General features: G+C 49.5%; 1 pseudogene across 1 annotated transcript in view; it reads right to left on the bottom strand.

Annotated features, from left to right (window-relative positions):
• LOC307270854 (leucine-rich repeat flightless-interacting protein 2-like) overlaps nucleotides 1–7500 on the bottom strand; it is an 18397-nt pseudogene that overhangs the window by 6250 nt on the left and 4647 nt on the right. Inside the window, exons 7-8 of the transcript XR_013845615.1 lie at nucleotides 7034–7126; nucleotides 6658–6769 (exon numbers count right to left, since the gene is read on the bottom strand). The product of XR_013845615.1 is annotated as a leucine-rich repeat flightless-interacting protein 2-like (transcript). The remainder of the gene's footprint in view (nucleotides 1–6657; nucleotides 6770–7033; nucleotides 7127–7500) is intronic.

Raw genomic sequence — 7500 nt, 5'->3', positions numbered from 1 at the left:
TGTGTGTGTGTGTGTGTGTGTGTGTGTGTGTGTGTGTGTGCGTGCGCGTGTGTGTGTGTCTGTTGTGTCCTTGTGCGCATATGTCTGTTTCTAGAATGTAGAATGTATTTTGTTCACGGTCCCTGATACTAATAAAGATTGATAAAAAAAACACATTAATCATGTTTATTCACCTCGATCATTTTAAATTACACACAAACATTTCAACCTTCAGAATGAACACACACACCAGTCTGAATGTCAACTGATACACTGTAAAGATGATACCTATAAGTTCAACATGTCACCTCATTCACCTGCAGTGTCTAGACTTAAAGCTGGGGTGGAGGATTTAGGGAGAAAATGGCAGTTTGGATAGAGATTTGAATCCAAATACCTCAACCGCTCCACTTGTTCTCTTTGGTCCCTCCCCTATGGTCCCTCCCTGACACGCTCTACACCAACAACGTCGTGCCAAAGTGAATGGACAGTCCCAACAGCCAATAAGAACAGAGAATCGGAGCCTCGCTCTGATTGGTCAAAGTGTACAGCTCATGTTAACTTTGGCCAATCAGATATCACATTCCCCAGCTTTAACATACAAACACTAAATAGTTTAATAAATCACAAATAAATGGAAATATTCATCAGATAATATTAAATAGAATAAATAAAGTCTGACCAAACCATAAACACATTCAGGACATAAACAGTAAAATACTAAACATTCACTTCTCCCATCTCTCCATAAGTTACAGATCATTTGAAATCTCTTTTAACTCTTTTTTAATGTATATTTTAAATGTTTTACACAAAAAACTACTGAAATAAAAGTAACTATTGTACACAGATAACAGTAGTTTGTCTTAATAGCATCTTAACGTGCCGTACAGGACCAGATCAGTGGGTCATTCATATCCAAAACACTTTTTCAAAATTAAACATATTTTACTCTAAAATATTAGAATTTTTGGACAAGTCCCAATAATGTCTGGAGTGATTGTCCATTGTCCATTGTCTGTTGTGATTGGGGTGATTTATTTAAAGTAATAGTGCGTAACTCCTGTCCCCCCCCCCATGAGGAATTCTGAGTAATAACAACAACCCTGTCGGTGCATCTACATGAGGTAAAGCCTTCAGTGATGGCACATGGATTTTATACCTTCTGCTGTACGTCCAGGTTTTTTCTTAGCAGTAGAATCAACAACTGAAACATTACTTGGGCTCTTCTTGGGATTTTTCTGAGCTCCTGCACCAGTGTCAGGGGGGGTGGTTAGGAGGGGGGACACCAGTTTGTAAACGCTGCCATACTGAGAATTACAGAGAGAGTTTTGTGGAGCTGATAAAAGGCTTAGCAACTTTGTGTCAACTCGTTTGGCGATGTCTTCTTCCTCTTGCGTATGTCTTAGATCCTCAGCTCGGTTGTAGCAAGCCTCTCCAGCGTCCTGCCATCCAGGTTCGTTAGGCCAGGGTCGCCATTTGGGGGGGGGGGGGGGCGCTGTCCGCAAAGGCCCCACCGGTGCATCGACTCTCCGTCCCACACCTGTCCTCAGGCGCTCGCCGGTCTGTGGGATCCTCAATGTAGCGGTGGAGTCTGGACGGTGCAGCTGCTCTTTTTTTTTTTTTTTTAACCTTTATTTCTACAGGTAAATCCCATTGAGACCGAAGACTCTTTTGCAAGGGAGACCTGTTTTCCTTTCCCACGTTACCATTCACACACACATTCATACACCGATAGCAGGCTAACTATCGACATTCACACGAGGCAAGGTGGGTGAAGTGTCTTGCCCAAGGACACAACAACTATGACACAGGTGGCAGGGCGGGGATCGAACCTCCAACCCTTTGATCATCGGCCGACCCGCTCTACCACCTGAGACACAGTCGCCCCAGGCCTCGACCCAGGAAGCTGCTGGTGTAGAGCTGAGCAGTTCCTGGGCATGTCTGTCAAATGGGCGGCGGGATTTGAGGCGCTGCGGTCTCTCCGTGATGGTCTGGTGGAGGAGGTGGGATTCACTCGTCAGGGCCTTCTGAGCAAGAGCAGCATGGCGCCCTCCCATCTGACCTCGGCTGGGGCGATTCCAGTGAGGACAGGTAGATGGTGGGTTGGGGTGAATCCAGTGAGGACAGGTAGATGGTGGGTTGGGGTGATTCCAGTGAGGACAGGTAGATGGTGGGCTGGGGTGAATCCAGTGAGGACAGGTAGATGGTGGGTTGGGGTGATTCCAGTGAGGACAGGTAGATGGTGGGTTGGGGTGATTCCAGTGAGGACAGGTAGATGGTGGGTTAGGGCGATTCCAGTGAGGACAGGTAGTTGGTGGGCTGGGGTGATTCCAGTGAAGACAGGTAGATGGTGGGTTGGGGTGATTCCAGTGAGGACAGGTAGATGGGTTGGGGTGATTCCAGTGAGGACAGGTAGATGGTGGGTTGGGGTGATTCCAGTGAGGACAGGTAGTTGGGCTGGGGTGATTCCAGTGAGGACAGGTAGTTGGTGGGCTGGGGTGATTCCAGTGAGGACAGGTAGTTGGTGGGCTGGGGTGATTCCAGTGAGGACAGGTAGATGGTGGGTTGGGGTGATTCCAGTGAGGACAGGTAGTTGGTGGGTTGGGCTGGGGTGATTCCAGTGAGGACAGGTAGATGGGTTGGGGTGATTCCAGTGAGGACAGGTAGTTGGTGGGCTGGGGTGATTCCAGTGAGGACAGGTAGATGGTGGGCTGGGGTGATTCCAGTGAGGACAGGTAGTTGGTGGGCTGGGGTGATTCCAGTGAGGACAGGTAGTTGGTGGGCTGGGGTGATTCCAGTGAGGACAGGTAGTTGGTGGGTTGGGGTGATTCCAGTGAGGACAGGTAGTTGGTGGGTTGGGGTGATTCCAGTGAGGACAGGTAGATGGTGGGCTGGGTTGGGGTGATTCCAGTGAGGACAGGTAGTTGGGTTGGGGTGATTCCAGTGAGGACAGGTAGTTGGGTTGGGGTGATTCCAGTGAGGACAGGTAGTTGGTGGGCTGGGGTGATTCCAGTGAGGACAGGTAGATGGGCTGGGGTGATTCCAGTGAGGACAGGTAGATGGTGGGCTGGGGTGATTCCAGTGAGGACAGGTAGATGGTGGGCTGGGGTGATTCCAGTGAGGACAGGTAGATGGGCTGGGGTGATTCCAGTGAGGACAGGTAGTTGGACTGGGGTGATTCCAGTGAGGACAGGTAGATGGTGGGTTGGGGTGATTCCAGTGAGGACAGGTAGTTGGGCTGGGGTGATTCCAGTGAGGACAGGTAGTTGGGTTGGGGTGATTCCAGTGAGGACAGGTAGATGGTGGGCTGGGGTGATTCCAGTGAGGACAGGTAGATGGTGGGCTGGGGTGATTCCAGTGAGGACAGGTAGATGGTGGGCTGGGGTGATTCCAGCTAGGACAGGTAGTTGGGTTGGGGTGATTCCAGTGAGGACAGGTAGTTGGGTTGGGGTGATTCCAGTGAGGACAGGTAGTTGGTGGGTTGGGGCTCGTAGGCATCCGGCGATGGCTTGAATGTAACAGACATTCATTTATATGAATGTCTCTGTTGTTCTCTTTATCCTTCCTACTTTAAGGGGCGCAGCGCACGCTTGACGACTCTTCAGTGTATCCCCCCGTCTCCCATGTTTAGTTACTGTCACTCTATGTCTCTTGGTGGGGTAGATAGATGGATAGATGGATAGATGGATAGATGGATAGATGGATAGATAGATAGATCTCATGGTGGGGTATGACTGTAAACAGATTATCGTTGTTCTGAAACATGTACAATGACAAAATAAACCATCTTGAATCTTGAAAAAGTTACGCACCATGGGGTTCATCCACTTCTTCACAGCTGTCTGTCTGTGTGTCTGTCTGTCTGTCTGTCTGTCTGTCTGTCTGTCTGTCTGTCTGCCTGCCTGTCTGTCTGTCTGTCTGTCTGTCTGTCTGTCTGTCTGTCATAGTTCTTCCTCCTCTTCTTCCTCCACCTCTTCACAGCTGTCTGTCTCTCTCTCCTGGCTGCGCTCCCTCTCTAACCTCATCATGACGACCTCGAGCAGCAGCAGAAGAGTTATGATCTCCTGAGCTGTGAGTGACAGGAAGGTCTGGAGTGACAGGAAGGTCTGCTGATGGCTTCTGTTCTCTTCCTCCTCTACAGACTGGACCACACAGCTCTGACCAATGGGAGCCATCTGAGCTGTCTGTGCTGGCTCCTCATTGGCTCCTGGGTTCACCACTAGCCAATCACCTTCAGCCGCAAAATAGAAATCCACAAAAACAAATTCTTCTGTGTCCCTCTGTTGTGCTTCCATTGGAGAAGACTGAGCGCCCTCCATGTCACACTGACAGACAGAAGCCTGGACCTCTGGGTGGTTCACTGTCTCCTCTGTGGACACACCAGATGTCTGAGGACCTTCTAAAGTCTCCACTGGAACAGAAGTGTTGTTAGAACTCTGCAGACGTCCTTCTGGTTGCTTCAGATTGTCCTTCAGCTCAGTCAGAGTTGATTCCACATCTGAAATCAGCCCAGAAATCCTTCTTCTGTCGGAGCCTTCAGCTGGTAATACACTTTGGTGATTCCTTTGTTCTTCAAACCTTCTCAGGAGGCCAGAGAGGCTTAGGATGGTCCGCTCCAAACGTGTGGGACAGGGGCGAGGGTTATCCTTAAGGTTATGGTTATGGTTAGGGTCTCCTGGCATCTCACTGTCACTGCTGTCACACACAGCTTCACTTATCTGTAGCTGAGGGGATTCTGCAGTGTGTGAGAGGACTGTTTCAGTGGTGTGTGTGTGGACAGACTCGCCAGCGCCTTCTAAGCTTGTCTGTGTGAGTGTTGCTTCTTCTGAACATCTCAGCTCACTGACTGTGGTCCCATCTTCCTCTTCATCCAAACAGGAGATCTCTGGATCATTGTCTTGCTCCAGATGGTCAGATGAATCCACATCTTCAGTTTCACTCTCAAATGTTTGGAAATCACCAACGAATTCACCGACGTTATTTTCTACTTTCTCGCTCCCTGATGACTTTACGACCGGGTCCTTTCCCTTCACACTGTCGGCCGACGTCGGAGTACGAACCTCTGTCATTATCTGGTCTGCTGCTTCTTCTGAACATCTCAGCTGACTGGCTGGGTTCCCTGAGACATCACATGAAGGCTCGGCTGGATTGTCTGGTCCCAGTTCTCCAGAGGTTAATCTGATGTTCTCATTCTCAGCTGGAGTTGTTTTCAGTGGAACTCGATGCAGAACATTCCCATCTGTCTGGATCGTTCCCTGGTTTGGATCCAGACCTTCTCTGTCCATCTCGTACGTCTGAACAGCAGCGTCTCTGTGAGATGTTCCTCCTAACCCCCGAGCAGACCTTCTTCTCTCTGCTCTATTTCTACGTGACCTGCTGTCTCGTCTGGATTCACGTTTCTTCGGTTCTCTCCCCGATAGTTTCCCCGCTCTGCGTCTCTGGATCTTTGTTGAAAAGACGTTTATGGATCGAGAACGTTTAGGAGCGTTCTGCTGAGCCGGAGCTTCTGCTGAGACATCACGGAGAACGGAGAGACACGGAGAGACACGGAGAGAGAGAGATGGAGAGGGAGAGAGAGAGAGAGAGAGACAGACAGAGAGAGAGAGAGAGAGAGAGAGAGAGAGAGAGGGAGAGGGAGACACAGAGAGAGAGAGAGACAGAGAGAGAGAGACAGACAGAGAGAGAGAGACAGAGAGAGAGAGAGGGAGAGGGAGACACAGAGAGAGAGAGAGAGACAGAGAGAGAGAGAGAGAGAGAGAAACGGAGAGAGGACTATTAAAGGTGCAGTCTGTGATTCTGGAGAACGCTTGTTGTCATGCAGAGACACGGAGAGATACATGATGTTTAGGGTTATTAACCGCAGTGGACAGGACGGAGTTAAATGTTTGATTCTTCTGTTAACCCTGGAGTGTTAGTGAGATGTTAAATTAAATCAAATCAAATCAGTTTTATTTGTAAAGCCCAAAATCACAAATAGACATTTGTCTCAGTGGGCTTTACATTCCATACAGTATGACACAATATGACACCCTGCCCTTACACCCTTAGCTCGGCTGAGAAAAAACTCCCAGTACAAAACCCTTTACCGGGATCAAAAAAAATGAAGAAATTTCAGGGAGAGTCGACAAAGTAAGGGATCCCTCTCCCAGGACGGACATGCTGCAATAGATGTCATAAGTAGAGAAAATCACGAAGGAATTTGATCATTGACCAGGTGATTACATGGTAACACTAAAGTAAAGTGTGAATAGTGTGGATGCAGGAAGACTTCATGTTAGTGGAGAGACAGAGTTGAAATGGGGCAGAGAGGGGAGTGACATGCAGAGAACGACCGCGGGCTGGAATCGAACCCGGGTCCGCTGCTGGCCGAGGCCCATGGGGGGGGGGGGGGGGGACGCCCTACCAACTGAACTAAGGGGGGGGGGGACGCCCTACCAACTGAACTAAGGGGGGGGGGGACGCCCTACCAACTGAGCTAAGGGGGGGGACGCCCTACCAACTGAGCTAAGGGCCCATGGGGGGGGACGCCCTACCAACTGAGCTAAGGGCCCATGGGGGGGACGCCCTACCAACTGAGCTAAGGGCCCATGGGGGGGGACGCCCTACCAACTGAGCTAAGGGCGCCCCCCAGAGTTTAAAAGGTTTAACACGCACGCACGCACGCATGTTCCTTACCCAGCATGCTCTGTCTGCCATGTGACGAGCCCTCAGCCAATCGGGAGGCAGCTTCATCTGTGACGTCATGACCCTCTGTCGTCCCATTGGCTGAAACCACGACCCCGTGAGTCTGACAGGAGCAAACCAGGAAGTGATCAAAAACCAATAACCTGTGACATCACACAGGCAGGCTACAGGGAGAGACAGACAGGCAGGCTACAGGGAGGGACATTCATATCTTTTTAAAAGATTATTTTTTGGAATTTTATCTTTATTAGATAGTTTGTAGAGACAGAGAGGAAATGTGTGTGTGCGTGTGCGTGCGTGTGCGTGTGCGTGTGTGTGTGTGTGTGTCTGTGTATGTGTGTGTGTGTGTGTTAGCTTAGCATCGTACCGTTAGCAGCTCCTCTGTCTGTCGCAGCGTTTCCTTCATTTCTCTGAACTGGAACTGAAGAACACTGTGAGTCTGTCTCTCTCTCTGCAACTCCTACAGACAGACAGGGAGAGAGACAGACAGACAGGGAGAGAGACAGGGAGAGAGACAGACAGGCAGGGAGAGAGACAGACAGACAGGGAAAGAGGGAGACAGGGAGAGAGACAGGGAGAGACAGACAGACAGACAGACAGACAGACAGACAGTTTGTGTTAGTATTATTTTAACATGTTCAATAAATTGACCAAAAAGCTGACAAAAAAATAAACAGATTTCTAAAAACAACAAAAAAGGGCCAAAAAACTAGATAAAAATATATACTATCAGACACACACACACACACAGAGAGACACACACACACAGAGACACACACACACACACACACACACACACACACACACACACACACACACAGACACACACACAGA

Source organism: Ammodytes marinus, assembly GCF_949987685.1.
Source record: "Ammodytes marinus genome assembly, contig: scaffold_83, whole genome shotgun sequence".
Taxonomy (NCBI): Eukaryota; Metazoa; Chordata; class Actinopteri; order Uranoscopiformes; family Ammodytidae; genus Ammodytes; species Ammodytes marinus.
The sequence above is the reverse complement of the archived record's forward strand: the minus strand, read 5'-3'. Positions and strand labels throughout refer to the sequence as shown.